This window comes from Clarias gariepinus, chromosome 24, assembly GCF_024256425.1.
Source record: "Clarias gariepinus isolate MV-2021 ecotype Netherlands chromosome 24, CGAR_prim_01v2, whole genome shotgun sequence".
In the NCBI taxonomy this organism is placed as follows: Eukaryota; Metazoa; Chordata; class Actinopteri; order Siluriformes; family Clariidae; genus Clarias; species Clarias gariepinus.
The window spans coordinates 5,251,786-5,271,993 of NC_071123.1; the positions used below are offsets into that span (position 1 = coordinate 5,251,786).

The 20,208-nt window shown below is 41.2% G+C and overlaps 2 protein-coding genes across 6 annotated transcripts in view; both read right to left on the reverse strand.

Annotated features, from left to right (window-relative positions):
- srek1 (splicing regulatory glutamine/lysine-rich protein 1) overlaps positions 1 to 20,208 on the reverse strand; it is a 206,026-nt gene that overhangs the window by 114,740 nt on the left and 71,078 nt on the right. The gene's annotated exons all lie outside the window — the stretch shown is intronic.
- mast4 (microtubule associated serine/threonine kinase family member 4) overlaps positions 1 to 20,208 on the reverse strand; it is a 101,423-nt gene that overhangs the window by 55,739 nt on the left and 25,476 nt on the right. The gene's annotated exons all lie outside the window — the stretch shown is intronic.

Here is a 20,208-nt window from a genome sequence, read left to right on the forward strand (position 1 = left end):
GCTTAAATAATCAGGATCAGCTTAAATAAATACATTTAGCTAAAATAATTCCAGTTGGTTTGAAGAACAAAAATCTTATCTTATCATGACCAACTCAAATGACGTGATCGCTTAAACAATCAGGATCAGTTTGAATAAATGAGACTGCCTTAAATATGATCAGCACACAGGAAGATCAGCTCAAAAACACATGATCAGTTCAAATAAAAAAAAAAAATCAGTTAAAAATGAACAGGACCAGCTCCAATAAACTCTATCAGCTAGAATCTTTAAAAAAAAAAAAATATTTTAAGATGATTGTTGTTATTTAAAGTGATTAATTAAAATGTATGATTGCACTGATTAGCATAATTAAATACATTCATTCATTTATCCTGTATACCGTTTTTATCCGGTACGAGCCAAGGTACACCCTGGACAGGGTGCCAATCCATCGCAGGGCACACACACACACACACACACACACACATATACATACACACATATACATACACACATATACATACACACATATACATACACATATTCATACACACATATACATACACACATATTCATACACACATATACATACACACATACATATACGTACATACACACACGCATACACTACGAACAATTTGGGAATACCAAGTAACCTAATCTGCATGTCTTTGAACTGTTGAAGAAGACCGGAGTACATGGAGGAAACCCACCAAGCAGGGGGAGAACCTGCAAACTCCATGCACACAGCAGACCAGAGGTGGGAATCGAACCCGGGCCCTGGAGGTGCAAGGCGACAGCGCTAACCACTAACAAACTGTCATCAGATCAAATAATGAGGATCAGCTTAAAGAAACATGATCAGCTCAAATCGTATGATGTAATATGTATCGTATGTAATGTCAATAATTATGTCGAATCCTACACAGATTAATGGCGTGTGATTTAATACGTAGTGTAGGCAAACTACTGGGGCCTTCAGCTAAGATAATAAAATTATCTAATTATCTATTAGCAAAACACCCAACTATACGTAGGATTTGTCATAGACCAGTGAGAGCGGTGAAAACTCTCTGCGTGAGAAACCGAGCTATACGTCCCCCCCCCGCCTCTTTTTTTTTCTCAAGGAATGATGGAACAGCCTTCGGGGCGTTAAAATCCCAGAGCCACTTAACAGGCATTTTCCCCTATTACTCTCTCACATTTAATGGTTATTATAAAAAAGATAAACATCCGACTGCTAAAACTGATGAAATAACTTCAACGACAGCTATTTTTAGGACGAACGTGGTTTCAAGAACCATCTACGATTAATATGATGCAATAATAGGGTGGGATTTCAAACGGATGAAACGTAAATAAAAGATATTAAAATTGAATCGTTTTGCTTTCAGGCAATTATATTATACAACAGCATCTTGATTCATGTCGGGATGGTAATATGTGCTGTTTTCTTTTTTTCCCAGCATTCTTTCTTCTCAGTGTTGTAATTGTAAACTGCCTTAGTTTTTCCTTTCAAAGTGAGACGGAAGGAAAAAAAAGGACCATGAGGCCTCTCTTGTATTTGTCTTTGTACAAAAAAAAAAATTGTAGAAGAAAAAAAGGGAATGGTAAGATTTGTATTTATTCTGCAAGCGTCTCCGGCTCTATAGAGAGTTTAGTCTCGAGCTTGTGAAGGGGATCGGTCCAATCTGCTGTGGTGGTGACACGGCAGGGTCGCGCTGACCTACAGCAGGATGCTTCACCATCTCCGAAACTATGACATTTCTGTCTGGAATAAAGGTCGTGCAATCACTCTCACAAAATGATATCATTCTGCTGCAATGTTTAGGTGGCTCGTGACACTTACTTCTTTAGGAAGCTAAGAAAACTTAACTTTGCAAAGAGAAGAACCTTTTAGTAAAAGTGCAGTAAAAGTTCTTTAGTTAGAGGCATGAGATCGTAGAAAAAGATGAAACGAACCAGAAACCTGAAGTACTTCGGATTCATCAGAACCTGAAGTGGAACCTGATGCGATCTTCTTCCTCAAGGTTCAGTGTGCTGAGCTTTCCCGAGACGGTTTTCTGAGAATGGTGTCCCATTAATGTTTTTGAAAAGACAACTTTCATCTAGTTCAGACCAGAGGTTTTCATCCGGACCAAAATCCACTGGGGTGCAACAAATTGCGAGGGACGTTCAAGTCAAACCGGGACTTTTGATTGTTATGGGAGAAAAAACTGCCTTTATGTCTCTATATAATCTCCTGCTACTCTAATGCATTTATCTCACATACACAACCTTATAAAAACATAATATTTTATATGATGCTTTCTTGATTTTAGGTTATGGACTGTCATATTTAACTGCATTTATACTTTGTATGGTTGTGTATGTGACGAAGACAATTTGAATTTGAGGATACCGGGGAAATTTCTTCGTATACAGCGGCCATGATTGGACTAATTGCTTTACTTCTGAAATACTGGCCTCCCAGGAACTCCTTAAATCTGGAAATGGCTTGGAATGACTGCAATGAGCTGTAAAAACCTCTGGGGTTTTCCAGGTTTTTTTCCATAATAATAATAATAATAATAATAATAATAATAATCCTGATATAAACCACCCCCACTTTAGGTTTAAATCCGAAAATACATACTGATATTTGAAGCACTAACCAAACACAGATAGTGGCATAGCATGTGTGTTTGTGTGAACATATGTGTGTATTGGCCAAAGACTGAAACTCCCACCGCAAGACAAGCCCTGTGCCAGGCAAGCAAATATCCGGCGCGTGACATGAGGCGCATACAAATAGAACTTGCTACAAGTCCAAAGGAGAACCTCACACTATGAAAGATTGAATTCTTTGGAGATAACAGGAGCACAGGCAGCTTTGAATCTTCACTTAAAGAATGTAAACACAGCAGAAACACACTATATATACGTATCAATGATAAATGAGAATTGATTCCTCACCATATACGAGCTCAATGCTTTCATTAGACCTCAATCGCCGCTGGTGACCCGTTACCGAATCGCCATCCTTTGATGTACATGCAGATGTATGGAGATGAACGGAAACTCCGTCTTCTCCAGGCAACACTATCTCGGGCTCGCTAGCAAAGCAATTACCAATATATATAGAAATAATTACAATAATAATAATAAAAAAACAGAAAGCAATTTCATGTTCACACTTCGTTACAGTGCGTTTTTCCCACCTCTGTTTGGATACATGTGATTTGAATGGAAATGCACCGGCACCGGCGCGAGCCGAGGGTCTCAGGAGAGCCCGGTTACTGCAACCGTAATTGCAAAGCTAATACAGGGCCGCTTCTGTTTACTCGGCCTAATCGCAGGACACATTAACCGGCCCCCATTTCAATAAGATTTTAAACTGAGCTTGTGCTTTTACAATCAGGTTCCAGGAACCTCATGATTTAGTTTAAATTTTTATTCACGGTGCCAAACAGATTCTAAATGAATTCTTTATACAACTTGCACATCTTGTTTTTTTTTTGTTTGTTTTTTTAAATATATACATTTCCAACAGCTTACACCTAGGGTCGAGGGTTCGATTCCTGCTTCAGATCTGTGTGTGTGTGTGTGTGTGTGTGTGTGTGTGTGTGTGTGTGTGTGTGTGTGTGTGTGTAGCTTAAATGTTCTCCTGTGCTTAATGGGTTTCCTCACAATCCAAAGACATCCAGATTAGGTTAACAGGCTTTCCCAAATTGCCCGCTGTGTGTGTTTACATGTATCTGCGGGATGTACCCCACCTCCTGCCCCAAGTCTCCTGGGATAGGATCCAATCCCCCAGAAACCCTGAACACAGGATACGCGGTATAAAAGATGAATAAATAAACAAACAAACTAAACTAGAGTTGTGCGGTTGAATCGATTAAACAATTCGATCGATCTTTTGTTTCTCGATACAAATTATTTATGATTCAGATTTGAAATTATTTCTGTAAACATCATTAAAACGTAAAATTAAGGAATTCTTAATGTAAAAAAATATAAATATACCAGATTCAGGATAAAATAAAAACCATGTTTCAATCTTCTGCAAATACTGTAGTTCTAATAATCGATTCTTATTCTTTGGAATTTTTGAGCGGTTGGTGCAACACTGCCACCTATTGGACTGGAGTGAGGAGCCAAATAAGAGATACTACTTTTTATCTCCGATGTTCATTCAGTACAGGTGCTTGAGACAAAACGGTCAGAAAGCCTGAGAGCGCTGTTGAAATGACTTGACAATGACGACGTCCAAATATTAAATAGACCCAACAGTCTACTGCTGATTCACACCTCTAGTCTCATAACGAACAATGAAATGAAGGTCGGGGGGAAAAAAAATCCAATCCTGTGTTGTAAAAGCATACAGAAAGATATTTCTTAAACATTTCGGCGGAATGATCCTTGAGAAAAAAGTCAAACACAATAAGTAAACTGTTAAAAAATAAAATCTCATTTGAAACTAGAATTGCAGGAATCCATGAGGGACGTCGTTTAGTATTGTCTTTTTTTAATTCCTTTAGGCACTAGCTAGGTTAGATCTGCTGCAATTACAGTTATATCTCACCCTATGTAGTGATCAGTAAGTCTTTTTAGATATAACTTAAAAATAATGTTTTCACATGACAGTCAACAGAAGGTGTTGATTAGTTTCCTACTTACAGCAGCCTGGACAGTAGTTCAGCTCCAAGTCATGGCTTTGTATTAATGCGCTCATCCTGTTATGAGCACCAACGTTAGTGTTTTTATAGTAACTCTTGCGAGGTTAACATTCTACATTGGGTGTTCAAGTCAAACCGGGACTTTTGATTGCACAGAATAACACAACCCCCTCCATTTGTCTGTATAATCCCCTGATACACTAATGCACTTTATCCCAGAGTTTCACTAGTGCTTGGACACCATCAAGGTAGAAAGATTTCTCAGCCACGATCGGACTGCCTGCTTCATGGCCTCCCAGGAACTCCTTGAATGGCCCGAACATGTCAGGACTGTCCTAGGGATGTGTCGCCGAGTTCCTGTAAAGTGCCAGTGTTGTCTGTACGGCCAACTTCAATCTCAATCTGCTGTACGACTTCATTCATAAGAAATATAATCAAAAGGTGTTTAAGTCAAACCAGGGTTTTATATACATAGGAAGATTTGATGCAGAGATTATTTTTTTTTTTTTGGTAACATAAGCTGTCGAATTAATTAAAATAAATAAATAAAAAATTGGATGAGAGAATGAAGGTTTAAGTAGAAACAGCAACATTACGAGTATCTACGGTATGTATACATAAAACACATTAAGCCTCTATGCAACATAAATTAAACTAATTTAATTAGCTAATCAAGACGCCTAACTAGCTGAGCCAAGACAGATCGACATGACAACATAAAGTAACAACATAAATTAACAAAAAACTAACTACCTAACTTAGAACGTCCCACGCATGCACCAATGAATGCATTAATAAATCATTCATAAATTAAAAAAAAACACGAATATTGGGCATTTGTGGCTCAGGGGTGGGTTTCTCGAATGCCATGCAGAAGGCCCGAGTTCGATTCCCTCCCGATGCCCGAACCCTAGCCAATGGACGCAGTGCCGGGCCAAAGCCTGGATAAAAATGGGAGGGTTGCATCAGGAAGGTGTAAAACCTGTGCCCAAGTGTGCGAAAGATTAACAACTACTAAATGGCGAACTGTTGAGGTGCAAGAGAATTAAAACACACAGCACTCATGCAACATGATTACATTGTTGTAGATTTTTATTTGAACAACCCCATATTAAAAAGCAAGTCATTTTGAAGTAAAGTAATTTAAAAGGCCAGTTTATACATGAAACGACACCAGAAGTTCCAGTTTCACAATCATTTCAAGAAACCGATCTGATTCATTGAAAAGAATCGGTCTCCATACTTCCACACTAAAGTAGAACTTACTACAGCAGCGCCGCACATCAACAAACCGATAACCATGACGCCTTTGCTTAGTTTCACAAGCACTGGTCTTGTTTCCTTTCAGTTCCGCGTAGAGAGCGAGAACCTCGCGCAGCTCGTCTGAAGAGCAAAGCGAAGGCTGAGCTCAGATTTTCCAAGAGCACCGCGACATACGTGCTCACGTACTCGTTTCACGCTGGAACACCGCGCATAAGGCAATTTCTAAATGTAACGGTGTCACCCAATCGCTTCCTGTGTGGTGGTGAAATTAAAGAGTGGAACAAGATCAACCCCTCACACACACACCAACACTCACACACACCCTAATATGCACTGATATGCAGTTCACCAAACACACAGCTGACTCAAAACACAACAAAACAGAGGAAGTTGTTTTGTGTATTCGAGCTCGTACACTGCACTACAGTTAGAGACATTATGCAAAAGCTCCTGGATGGTTTGATAAAACAGCGAGTGTGCTTTCTATTTAACAGTGTTAATGTCAAGTGTGTGAGATGCGTCAGCGCGGAAATAAACACACACGTCGCAGATTTACGAGGGTGTAAAGAAAAGTTAAACTGTAGGCAGCCATAAAATACATTTGAATGGAAAATGAGTGCATGCAAGGGGCGTTCAAGTCAAACCAGGACTTTTGATCGTTACGATAGTAAAAACGCTATATAATCTATATAATCCACTGCTTCACTAATGCACCTAATCCCAGGGTTTCGCAGGTTAGTGCTTGGATACCATCAAAGTAGAAAGTTTTGCAAGACTGCATGTCTTCACATCTAAAACCGCCGGCCCCCCAGGAACTCCAAACATGTAGAAATGGCTTGGAGAGAGGTCAGGATTGTAATGGGGACTTGGTGAATGATCGTGTGTGCAGTTCCCACAGACAAGTGCGTCCCTCCCGCAAGTTGGCGAGAAATTCGAAGATCAGGTGTTCCACTCGCTCACAAGTTTTACAAGAACGACTGCAGTGGGCTCCGAGCCACTTCGGGCGGGACCGTCAAGAAAATGTGACGGTAAATGTTCAGATTAAAACTTGTAGCCACCCAAAGTACCCTTGGTTCCTCCTGAATTGCCTATAAAATAAATATAAAATCAACAAGTTCGCTAATTAATAAAAAAAAAAAAAAAAAATCTTTTTTTTTTTTTTACATTATGCCTTTTTCATCAAAAACCACAATTAATCCAAATATTAATGAGAAAAATTTAATCATGAGGATCAAAAAATAATTAAAATTCCCAAAACTTTCATTCGTTTGTTTTTTTCAAACATCTTTAATCGAGGTACTTTGTTCGGAAAGCGGAAAAACAAATCAAACCGCGATGTTTTATGTTCTGCAACGTTTTTCTTTCACCAATCTGAGATTTATTTAAAGCTCTAAAGCTTTAAAGTACTGAACGCCTACAGTAGACGCGGCAGAAAGTCCCCGATAAGCTTGTGCAGTTTCACAGCAGGGGCGCGAGATGCGAAGCCTGCGGTGTGTACAGGAAGTGACTGAGGTCGTCAGAGAGCGTGGAGAAAGTCGCCAGGACGCTGTTCGGGTTTCGGGTCGTCTCCTACTGTACCTCGGGGTTAATGTACACGAGGCACGCGGATCATTTGTATCTTTATCTTCCTTTGTATTCAAGAGACAAGAAAGAAAGGCACAGTTGGTGTCAGTAACGCTAGGCGCTTATCATCCGCTCTGTTCGTCTAGATCAGCTAAGTGATGTCACAATACAGTGGTAATCAATATCGTGATGGAGTCAGGAGAGCGTGAAGACTCTTTTCTTGATGCATCTATTTTAAATCTTCACCAGGAACCTCACTTTTATGTCCAGTGCAATCATGAAAGCCTGATCAATCAGTACATTCAGGACTTTGTCTTATTGCTACATAACGTTGCCGAGTCTAGACGTCAGATCACAACACTGTCTCCAGAGGCTTGTACGGCGGACACTCTGCATGATCACTTCATGCACTTCCTATCTTAGCGTGATCACCCTGGAGGAATCTGGACTCATCAGACCACATGACCTTTCTCCATTGCTCCAATGTCCAGTGTTTGTGCTCCCTAGCAAAACTGAAGCCCTAATTTTTTCCAATTAGTCTCACTGACAAGTCATTTTCTTATGGCCACCCAATTCTGCAAGTAAGCGTCTTTGTGATCACATTTCTTCTAAGAAATTGAAAGTTCAGAACTATCCATCTGGCTTTAATAACATCTTGGACAGTTCTTAACCCAGTTCCAGGTATTTCTGTAATCTCCCTAGTTGTTGTCTTTGCTTGACCCAGGTCTTTAATTTGACCCTTCTAAACCGGTGACTTTTCTTTTACTTGAAGCACTCAGACATGCCATGATGTTTCACCGCGATGGTTGTATGATATATATACATATACATAAAGAGCATGCAGATGGCGAAGCTCAATCATTTGCAACTCCCATGAGAACAGCTGCGTCCTGGTGCTCTTGGGCAAAATTCAACCCTGTCGCTGATCCCATAAACATAAGAAAGTAAGTTCCAAGAAAGTCAGAAAAAAAAGCATAGCAGAATAAGTACAAAGACTCCGTAGTAAAGTGCATGGCTCTTGTTTTGTTGTTGTTGTTTATGTCCCCTGAGATGTTATTCGGTAATTCCTGTTCAATGAGTTCAGCACTGTCCCCTTGCACCTCCAGGGTCCGGGTTCGATTTCCAGCCAGGCTTAACTCCCGTCTCTGTGCACATGCAGTTTGCATGTTCTCCCCGTGCCTGGTGGGTTTTCTAATATGCCCAAATTGCCCGTAGTGTGTGAATGGGTGTGTGTATGTGTGTGTGCCCTGCGATGGATTGGCACCCTGCTAAATGCTAAAAAATCTCCCCGAGTTTGAATTATTATTAGTACAAAAAGCATGCATTAAAAAAAAAATGCAAACAAATCCTGCGCCGCAAAGAAAGATTTTAGTCAACTTTTAAGAGAAAGTTAAAAACGGATGGTCTTGGTCTCTACGGAGATGCAGAAAGTGAAATCCGTCAAGCGCTCGCACCTTTTCTTCTCTCTCTCTCTCTCTCTCTCTGTTCTGCAACTCCATCAAACCGGCAGCTGACAACACGGCTGGATTACTATTCATGCAGCACCTCCAAGTGTTAAAACGAAAGCTGTGAAAACTCCAGACTGAGGATCACACGGTCCCATGCATACTCACACACACACACACACACACACACACACACAACAGAGTTGAACATCTCCTACCTGTAGCCCTCGTCTCCTCAAAATGCTGGACTCGTCCATGCTGGAGAGTAACTAAGCTGTTCCTCTCTCTCTCTCTCTCTCTCGCTCCGGTTTTCTGTCTCTCACACACACACATTCGTTCCGTCTCTCAGCAAACCATGCCTCATTCACTGCCTGCGCTACTGGTGCACAAGTCCTCCAGACACGCCAATCCTATCTTAGCAGCTGCTAAACACTTACATCAGGACTTATCTGATTGGAGAAAGGATAGTCAGCTGACGCCGCCCCCACTCTCTCTCTCTCTCTCTCTCTCGTGCCAGCTGTCCTTTCCTGGAAGTTCAGAGCAATGTGGAAGAAGCAGCGTGCGTGTAAGAGTGGGAGGAAGTAAAAATGATTAAAGAAGATTTTAGTAATTGAGGGGAGGAAAGAAAAAAAAAAGAAAAAAAAAAAAGAAAGGCGACCGGGTTCGGTGATTCACATCCTGGGCGTGCATGAGCTAACGGTGGAGAAGGAGGGAGGGTGGGTTTCATGCAGACAGAAAAGACAGGAAATCCTGCGCTGCATTGTTCTGCCAACGAGAGACAATGCAGCTGGCATCCTGTCCGCGCAGCTACGATTTGTCAATAGGACTAGCGAGGCGCGCTCGGGACGCATCGAGCCAGCGGCTGTTTGTCCTCCTGACCCGCACTGGGCCTCGCAGATAAAGTGGCGCGGTGTGAAGGTCAGAGGCGAGAGAAAGTGACCAAGAACTGCGAAGCGTAAAGTCTGGGGGGTCGAGAGCGGAGCCTGAGAAACAACAAGGAACTGCCAGGAAATTCCAGCTCCGTAACTTCTAATATTAGCAAGCGGGATGTCATTGGGTTTAAAAAATTGTAATTAAATCAATTTTTTAAAAAGTTAATAAAAAAATGTATTAAACTTTTTTTTTTTTGCAATTAATGCAGGTAAAAAAAAAATTTATTAATGCAAATAAAAAACTCTCCACGCGCGCGCACACTCTCCACGCGCGCGCACACTCTCCACGCGCGCGCACACTCTCCACACGCGCACATTGCAACCACTAGCACACATAAAAAAAAAAACATTTTTCTATTTGAAAAAAAAATGATATTTTTGTAAATAAAAATAAAAGAAAAAGAAAAACATTTAAATTCAGCTGTGATGTTGTGAAGCAGATAAATGTTTGATCATTAGAGAACTTAAAAATATATATATATTGGGCTAGATCTAAATGAGAACAAAAAAACTTGATAATGAGAAACATAAATCAATGAGAAAGCAAAACATCCTTCAGGAGGCCTGAAGAACTTGTCCTTAAGACTACATTAAAAAGAGAAGAAGGTCTTTTTGAAAGCAAAATATGATTAAATGAGGGTGGGGGGGGGGGGGTCAAGACTTTTGCACAGGACTGTGAAATAAACAAATAAATTAGAGAAAATGCTTAAATTCACAGCGTCTGACTATGAGGTTCTTATGTACATACACAGGATTTTGCCACCTCAAATGCAAATATATTTTACTGACTCACTTGTCGCCTACAACGCTTTATCCTGTATACAGGGCCATGGGGGCGGGGCCTGTCCCGGGTCACTTAGGGCATGAGGTGCCAATCCATCGCAATTTGGGAACGCCAATTAACTGCAGGTCTTCGGATGATGGGAGGAAACCAGAGTACCAGGAGGAAACCCAAGCATGGGGCGAACCTGGTCCCTGGTCTGGAGGTGCAAGGGCGATCGTTGTTTAGCACTAAGCCACCGTGCCACCTTTCAAACCATCTCTAATACTTATGCGTCTCAGAAATCTCCGGGAACTCTCAAACACGACAGTCTATGATTTTACACAGAATGATAAATGCGTGAAAAACAATGTTGATGAGAGAGATCAGGAAAGCTTTAGTACCTCAATCAATCCATCACTCTTTAACACCATGATGAGCGGTAAAGCATCTCATGATACACAGTACGGCAAAGCGTACGGAGCGTGATGTGCTACAGAGGTAGATGATCACACCATGGACTCACTCCTGTCAGCCACGAGCAGGAATCTGAAGTGCAGGCTCGCCCAATTATAGTTAAAGACTGGAAAAAAGTCCAGACGTTTTCTTTCTTTGCTTTTTTTTTTTTTCTCTCCCAGTCACTGGGGGAGATGCACTGCGTCTGTAGTTACTACAAAGAAGCATTTCAAGCTTTCCCTGCTTTGGAATTCAAATCTGGCCGTAAGCCTTCCTGTATCATTTCATTCTGGGAGAGAAGAAAAATAAATAAATAAGAAAGAAATTTCCATTCCACCGATTTCACACACGACTTGAGAGGGGTTTCGCTTCCCTTTTATTCAGCGTCTTCTTCAACAACACACTTTTGCTCTCTCTCTCTCTCTCTTAGACACACTCCGCCAGCCTGTGAATACAGTCTTAAGCAGCTCCAACACTCGTTCTCTCCATCTCATCAGCTAGGCATGAACGATCGGGACTTTATTGAGCAGCAAATTCAAGGTCAGGCTGATCTCTTTACTTGTTTTTTATTTATTTATACGTTTTATTTATTTATTTTTCCATAGGCTTTGCTGATTTCCATAACCTGATTAAAACAGGACACTACAGGTGAATACGATTTTATTTATTTTTGGGTTGGTTGCTGGTATTACTGTAAGTACTTAAAAATCTGTGATTATTTACTCATTCATATAAAATTATCCTATTAAAATGTAAAGTTTAATGCAAAGCTCCTGAGCCACCCCTCATTTCTTCATATTAAATTAAATTAAATGATGTAGCTTAAATGAAAAGAACGGAAACAAATGTTTCCCCAAGATTTTAAAATTGCAAAAAGAGTTCCTCATAACACAACCTCAGCAGCGACCTCATTTCCCCTCTCGTCTGTTCTAACCACCAGTATACTAACCACCTGATCATCTGCACCTGTCTTCTCACCGTGTGGCTTAAACTAAACTATACATCTCAAAATAACAGCAAAAATCTGAGATTCAAAATGTCCTCCAGGAAGAGTCGAGAACTATTGCTCCAGACTGCATTAAATATACAGCGATGTCTGGAAGCACGAATGAGACTCCGGCACGATATTGCATAATAAAACTATAAATTAGAACAAATGCCCAAATCCATGGTATCTAACGTGAATCTACGACCATTTTTTAATCCATCAGAACTGCTTGCTGCTCCATGAAGACATGATTTCATCCGTAAGCGCAGAAATTGTTCTGGGACTATTCTGATAAGACTACTGATTTCAAATAAGCAGCAAATTAACTAAATAAATAAATAAATAAATTGTGTTCAGTCTAGTTGCATTGATGAATAAGTTTAGCAACGTAGCTAATTAGAATAGCTTCCCCTGATCAGACGTTCAGCTACCTGAACAAAAAAAAGGAAGTGCCACCTTGTGGTGTTATCTGGTATTACACTGTAGCCATACAGCGGTAGCTCGGTATACGAATTTAATCCATTCCAGAGATGAGTTCTTAAGGCGAAATAATCCGTTCCGGCCACTAAAAAATATTACCAATATTACCATTTCCAGCACAATAATCATACAGTATTTTTGCATATAAAAACATTAAAAGTATTAAGGAAAGACGCATAAATAAATAGACATTGAACCTTGTTTAAGTTTATTTATGATTCCTCTTGGCACCGGCTGCTTTGAAAATGAAACTGAAAGTTGCTCTTAGACACACGCAGCTCTCAGACATATGTGCAACTTAAGCTGGCGTTCAGCTTGGGTCGGTCTGTTCACTTGTATGCCGAAAATGCTTCGTATGCCAAGGCAAATTGGAGTGACTGAAGTGGAGTGAGTTGAGTGGAGTGGAGTGGAATAAAGTGGAGTGAATAAGTGAGTGGAGTGAATGAGTGAGTGGAGTGAATGAGTGAGTGGAGTGGAATGGAATGGAGTGAATGAGTGGAGTGAGTGAGTGGAGTGAGTGAGTGGAGTGAGTGAGTGGAGTGAATGAGTGGAGTGAATGAGTGGAGTGAATGAGTGGAGTGAATGAGTGGAGTGAATGAGTGGAGTAAGTGAGTGGAGTGAATGAGTGGAGTGAATGAGTGGAGTGAATGAGTGGTGTGGAGTGAGTGAGTGGAGTGAGTGAGTAAGTGGAATGAGTAAGTGGTGTGGAGTGGAGTAGAGTGAGTGAGTGAGTAAGTGGAGTGGAATAAAGTGGAGTGAATGAGTGAGTGGAGTGTAATGGAGTGGAGTGAGTGAGAGGAGTGAAGTGAGTGAGTGGAGTGGAGTGGAGTGGAGTGAGTGAGTGGAGTGGAGAGAGTGAATGAGTAAGTGGAGTGGAGTTGAATGGAATGGAGTGAATGAGTGAGTAGAGTTAATGAGTGAGTGGAGAGGAGTGGAATGGAATGGGGTGGAGTGAGTGAGTGAGTGAGTGAAGTGGAGTGGAATAAAGTGGAGTGAATAAGTGAGTGGAGTGGAATGGAATGGAGTGGAGTGAATGAGTGGAGTGAGTAATAGGGTGAGTGAGTAAGTGGAGTGGAGTGGAATGGAGTGGAATGAGTGAGTGGAGTGGAGTGGAGTGGAGTGGAGTGGAGTGGAGTGGAGTGGAGAGGAGTGAATGAGTTAGGCTACCTTTACACTGTCAGGTAAATTTGACCTAATTTAGATTTTTTGCTCATATGTGACACATATCCGATATGTTCTATGTCCGTGTAAACAGGGAAAAAACGCATGCATTCCGATATTTCGAGATCGGTTTCAGGCCTCCTTCATATGTGGAAATAAATCAGATATAAATCAGATATGTGCTAATGTGATTGTCGGTAAACAGACAGATCGGATTTCCTGAGGCATTGCGTTCTGTACGCCATTAAAACTGCGACTTCTTCGCGGTTTAATGACGTAATGTTATTCTTCGGTGGAAGCGCGTGTGGAATTATAACATCGCAGGTGACATGGAAAAGGAAAAGCACCCAGCTCAACCCCCAGCACCCTTTTTTAATGCTTATTAGGGCTAAATAAAAGTAAGAAATCAGTATTTGGTGAATGAAGCCTATGCGCAGGCTGCAATTATGCTGTTTTTTTCTCCTCCGCAGTTTTAAAACCATGGTGACGTTTCGCGAACTTTGCATATATCGCAGAGCGTCAAGCATACTTCACCTTCGTCTATCTTGGCTAGTGTGTAGCGCAAGAACCTCCCTTAGTATGCGTGATGTTTCAGATGGCATGGCAAGTGTAAACACGTGTATCGGATATGAGTCATAGTTGAAAGAACGTGTAAACAGACGATCAAAAAAAATCAGATATAGGCAACAAATCAGAATTGAAATCAAAATTAAATAGCTAGGGCACATCTATGCTTCCGGATTAGGTTTCCTTGAACGGTTCAGGGGGAGTTTGCGGACTGAAGAAAAGTGTGACTACTGTATAATAAACACTGATGCTGACATGATGATAGTGATCCCTATGTATCGTCTGTTCTTCACAGGAAGACAACATAAGCGACATAAGCAGATTAAACACATGAGCACATGAGTGTTTAGTCCACTGTTTAATTCCTGTTAGACAAGTTGGGTTTGATTGTAGTGAGAAAGAAATCCATGTACGTGACCTCAAGTGCAGGAAAATAAATATTGTCGGCTGCATATAGAATTTATTTCTCCTACTGTTGTGCCCTTAAATATTTTATGCAATTATTTTATTTATCTCCTTCACAAAGGTGTTTCTTCAGATGTTTAAGTGTTTTGACTTTAGTAGCAGCCATTAAGATTCTTCTATTGTATCATTACTAATTGTATTTGTACACGATTATACTACCAAGAATTAAAGCCATCTGGTTCTCTTAACCTCAGGAGCATGAACCCGGGACGTGTTTTGAATAAGAACAAAAGCATTTTAAAAAAAAGTAAAGGACACACACATTGATGTTGGTCATTTGTTTCATTTGACGTCGGAAGCGCTGCCCGAGTTGGGGTATGAATCCAAAGCACAGAGGGACTCGGGCTGCCTCATGAATGAGCGCGTTTAAGGAAACGACGGACAGCACAGGGATTTTTGGAAAACACATTCTGGAAATGACCTCATTGGTTAAAAAAAACAAAAAAAAAAAAAAAAGGTTCTCCTTTTTTTGTGTTTAGTGCAGATCTGCAGGAAACACACACTGGGAAAGTCATTCCAGGCACGTGTCCGGTCTCTAAAGCGAGCAAAATAACAAGCAGAGCCGGAAAAAAACTGGAGGAGGGATAATATCAACTGGGGCGAACTGGGCCATGGGCTCAAGCTACTAATCTTAAAAGGATATGTGAAGGTGTAGCAGTGGGGAAGAAGAAAGGAAAATGAAAGAAAATAAAATAGAGACAGGGGTCAAGAGCAAGAAGGGCTTAGAGGAGCGAAGACGCCCTGCGGTGAGGGTTGATTGAGTGCCTATGGGGTGGAGCGCAAAAAATCCGCCTGCACCCGGACACCTTACGTTCCTTTTTGGATCGAATGCAAGGATAAACCTGATGTGATGCGCGGCGTGTGTGTATCGTGAGTGAATCAGGAGAATTTCAGAAACGCCTGGAATGAAAGGGAATCGAATTGTGTTTTAATCGGTGCGCTGGCATCGGGAATCCTTCCGATCGTCCGCCATGCACGTTCGCTCAGACTTAAACGTGACACATAAGGTCTGATACTGGACGTTTTACTGCTAGCAAGCCACAGCGGTAAACATGACTGCAGGAAATACTAGCTAGGCAAAACAATTGCTAAGATAACTTCTTTCCTAGCTAATGTAGTTGAGCCGCAATGTTCTAAAAATATCAAAGAGCGCAATGGGAACGTGGTCCAAATTGAAATAAATATGCATTCATAAAGTTCATACTACTCCCTAGCCACGTCCGTGAGGCTCTCAATCCGTCGTATCCTGTTGTTACTAATACGTCCTTCTTGCTTTCTTTCTGCGCCTTGCTTCGACTGTGGCTGTTTTGAGCGATACTCCGTCCTTACCGCGTTCCTGAGAGTTCTTACCACGTTCATCTTATTTTTTGCAGTGGCTCAGTGTGACTGGGGGATAAATCATTTGGATCGATGCATCCTTTGCCTCGAACTCCATCTGTAACCTGGTATTTTATCAAACACACATGATAGCTGATGTCTATTTTCCATTATGTGGGGGAAAAAAAAAGTGTCACGTGCGACGTTAGCGTGTCCCGACAGACAGGAGTTCAGCGTCCCACAAGTGCTCCTATTTCATCAGGCTGACAGGTTCTATTTAACCCCGTACTCGAACACGCGGTGCATTTCAGCGCGTCGCCTCGTCTGTATGACCCCTTAATGGAGGTTCTAAAGGTCTGACGCGGTATCCATCACTTTTATGAAGTAAGGCTTGATATCAACTTTTCTGCAACACCTCCAGAGAGAGCAGAACGTGATCAGGCTCATAGTGTTGTCATGATATGAAAAGTTTGTGTGTGACATCATGTATTTCGATACTTCCTCACTGAGCCACAAGAACTAGACTGAAAAAAACAGGTGGGGAAAAAAAAGAAGGCCTCCGTAGTTTGTGTATCTAGATTACATCAGATTACATTATCCTGTATCTAGAAAGCATTTAGATCAGACTACAAAGCAACTACATCATAATCTAAAAAACAATTTATGATGTCATGATGTCAGGAGTCTAATATAGTGGGAATAATGAAAATTACCCAAATTTTATTTGTTTGCTTGCAAAAGAAAGAGAATAAACACGTACAGGAGCTTGCTGTAGCTGCCAAGACTACCTGGGCACGATTGATTCTGTCAATCTATCACTCATTTAACATTTAAACCAGGATTTACATAATCGTTAATAAAATAAATATGAAAGTATGAGTTTCCACACTCTATACCACTTTATCCGGTATAATGGGAGGCCTGAAGCCTATCCAAGGAGACTTAAGGCACAAGGCGTACAGGGTGCCAAATCAATGCACACACACGCGCGGTCATGCACACACACGCGCGGTCATACACACACCACGGACAATTTGAGAACAGCAACTGCTCTAATCTGTAGGTCGTTAGACTGTAGGAGGAAACCGGAGAATCCGGAGGAAACCCACCAAGCATGGTGAGAACATGCTTGGTGGTCTGAGGGCCCTGGTGCTGAAACAACTCTTGGAAGAGAATAAACAGAAGGGTTTGGGTATCTGCAAACTAAATTTGGACTGGAAGGTGAAAGTTTGTTAAATAGGATCACTACTGGTGACGAGACACGGATTCATCCCTACGAGTCTGAGAGTAAACGGCAGAGAATGGAACGGAAACATCCTCAATCACCGACCAAGATGAAGTTCAAAAGTCAACCATCAGCTGGAAAATTCATTAATGCTTACAGTTTCCTGGGATTCTCAAGGGTCAGTATTGGAACATTTTTTTAGGAAAAAGGTTCAACAATCGACAGCGCTTGTTACAGTGAGACGTTTATTAAGGAGCTGAAGACTAAACTACGGATTAAATACAGAGGACTGATATCAAGGGGCGTCGTGATCTCACTTACAGTAACGATGCACGTCTGCACACTTCTGCCCACACTGGGGACAAGCTGCAAAAACTTCATTTTGAGGTGTTAAAGCGCCCTCCCTGAAGCCTGGACCTCGCCAACAAGATCACGTCAGTCGAAATGGCTGAACGAATGAATAACCTGGGCTCATCCGAGACAAAAGAGCTTGAAAAGAAAGTAGATATCTGACCATATTCATGTTGAGTAATGCATGAGAGTCCTCCATGTCTTCAGGTCAGTCATGGTGGTCATGCTGAGGAATCCGCTTTAAAGCCAAGGGTACACACTTAACAACGAAGGACAACTCTGGCCACGGTAATAAAGGAGGGCTCTCAGGGTTATGACTTTTCTTTGTTTATCTCCATATCAACCCTGGGGAGACTGTATTGATTTTCTACCAAAGCTAATCATGCTCGTGAAGGACGACTCAGCTACAGAAGATACACCCCTCTCCCCCCGTCCCCCCTTCACATTTCGTGCTGATCCGAGACCAGGTTTGTGGTTCCTCTTCGAAATCGTGGGATTTGTTATGAGGGGGTCGAACTGATTGTGTGTGTTGATAAAATGGCACAAGAATCGTCTCCTCGCAGTTCATCATGATCACTCTGGGGGATGAGATCATGGTCAGGGGACGGGAAGAGGACAAAAGGGGCTTTGAGGGGAGGACTGAGAGAGTGTCTGTAAGGAGACAGAAGATGTGTGTGTGTGTGTGTGTATGAAATATTTAGAGCATTTGCCCCGTGGCTCGGTATGTGGTGCGAAAAAGAAATGAAGAGGCTTGAGACGAGAGCAGAAAACTTCTGGAGATGATGCAAAACTAAAAGAAGAGAAACATTTGAGTATATCGGCGTATCGGTGCGATGAACAATCCAGACTCCACAAGTGGAGCCAATCATTTTGGACAGTCAAATGGGTTTCTACTGAGTGTAATTCCAAAAAAAGATGAGGGAAAAACACATCCCCTCTATTTATTCTTCTTTAAACACCTTTTCTAACTCTTAGCTGTGTTTATAAAGTCATCTGGTAAGAAATTAGTAAAAGAAATGCCTTTTTTCTGCATGTTTTGTTGGAAAAGACACAGTTTCTGCTTTATGATCGGCTAGGTACAGTAAATGCACCAGTAACATTTTTGTTAAATAAAAAAATTAATAAAATAAAAATTTTACGGTGGAAAAAAGTTATATGACTAGACTAACCCTAAGATTTTTATTATTAAAACATAGAATAAAATGAGGGGGTACTAACTTTTGGACATGGCTGTATATCGATATATAGCAGCAGCCTAAAGGATAAACAGACAGCAGGGTGGAGAGGCAGAGCACAAACCAAGTCTTTATATGGAATCTTAAAAGAAAATATGGTAGGAGCAAAATGTTTTGAATGTCTGGAATCCAGCGGTTATCTGGGCTGATCAGTGGAGTCCGGCTGAGAGAGAGAGAGAGAAAAAAAAAAGAGAGAGAGACCCCTGCAGAGGGTTTTTCTTCGAGACGTCCTAGAGATTTGAAAGTCCAGCATCCCTGAGCCACACAACATACTCAGAGATAACGATGGGTACACACACGTGGAATATCCTGCCAAGGTCATAAACAAATCATACGCTTTTTCTTTTCTGGAAATCGCTAAGGTTTCCAGCACACGTTCTGTTCTGTGTGTTCATTGGAAACAGCAGGAAATGAGGTCGTGGGGACGCATTAGTGATTCAGGGGGAGGTCATATGAAGGCACCGCAAGACCTAGTGAGACCGCGCTGACTTTCACTGAGCCTGGTTTAAATGCAGGGACATGCAATGGACAGATAAAGCCAGACACACACACACACAGCTCAGAGAGAAACATGGAATGACAAAATGACTACATAAATAAAGAAAAAGGAAGAAAGAATGATAAAAAATTAAATATAAAAGACAAGAAGTGGAAAAACCGCGGGAATCAGACAGTCAACTCGACCAACAAAACCAAGAAGATAGACAGATATAAATAGATAAATGCACATTAAGGTATACGCTATACAGACCACAGGATGGACAGACAGACAGACAGACAGACGATGAAATTAACAGCAGGTGAGACATGCAGACAGCTAAACAGACACGCCAACAGACAGATGTTAAAATAAATTGCAGGTAAGGTACATAGGCAAACTAAATAGACAGACAGACAGAAAATAAGCAAAAAGACAGACAGAAAGACGACGAAATGGACAGCAGGTGTAGCACGCAGACAGCAAAATAGACTGGCGGACAAACAGACAGTCTGAGAGACAGACAGAAAGAAACAGACAACGAAAGAAACAACAGGTGAGGCACCTAGACAAGTTAATAGAGACACCGACAGACAGACAGACAGACCGACAGACAGACAGACAGACAGACTCAATAACCAGCAAGAGAGACGCAAACAGTTTAAAAGACAGACAGACAGACAACACAGAGCAACTTTATAGTGATCCTTAAAGGAAAATTACAGCAACAAGAGAGCAGTTGAGACGGAGTCAGGTGAAGGCCAACAGAGTAACGGGAATTAAAGAATCACAAAAAAAATTTATAATATAAAACATAAAATGTATCAAAAATGTCTGAATGGTCTAAAATAAATTGTTGGTACTATACAAATATATACTGGA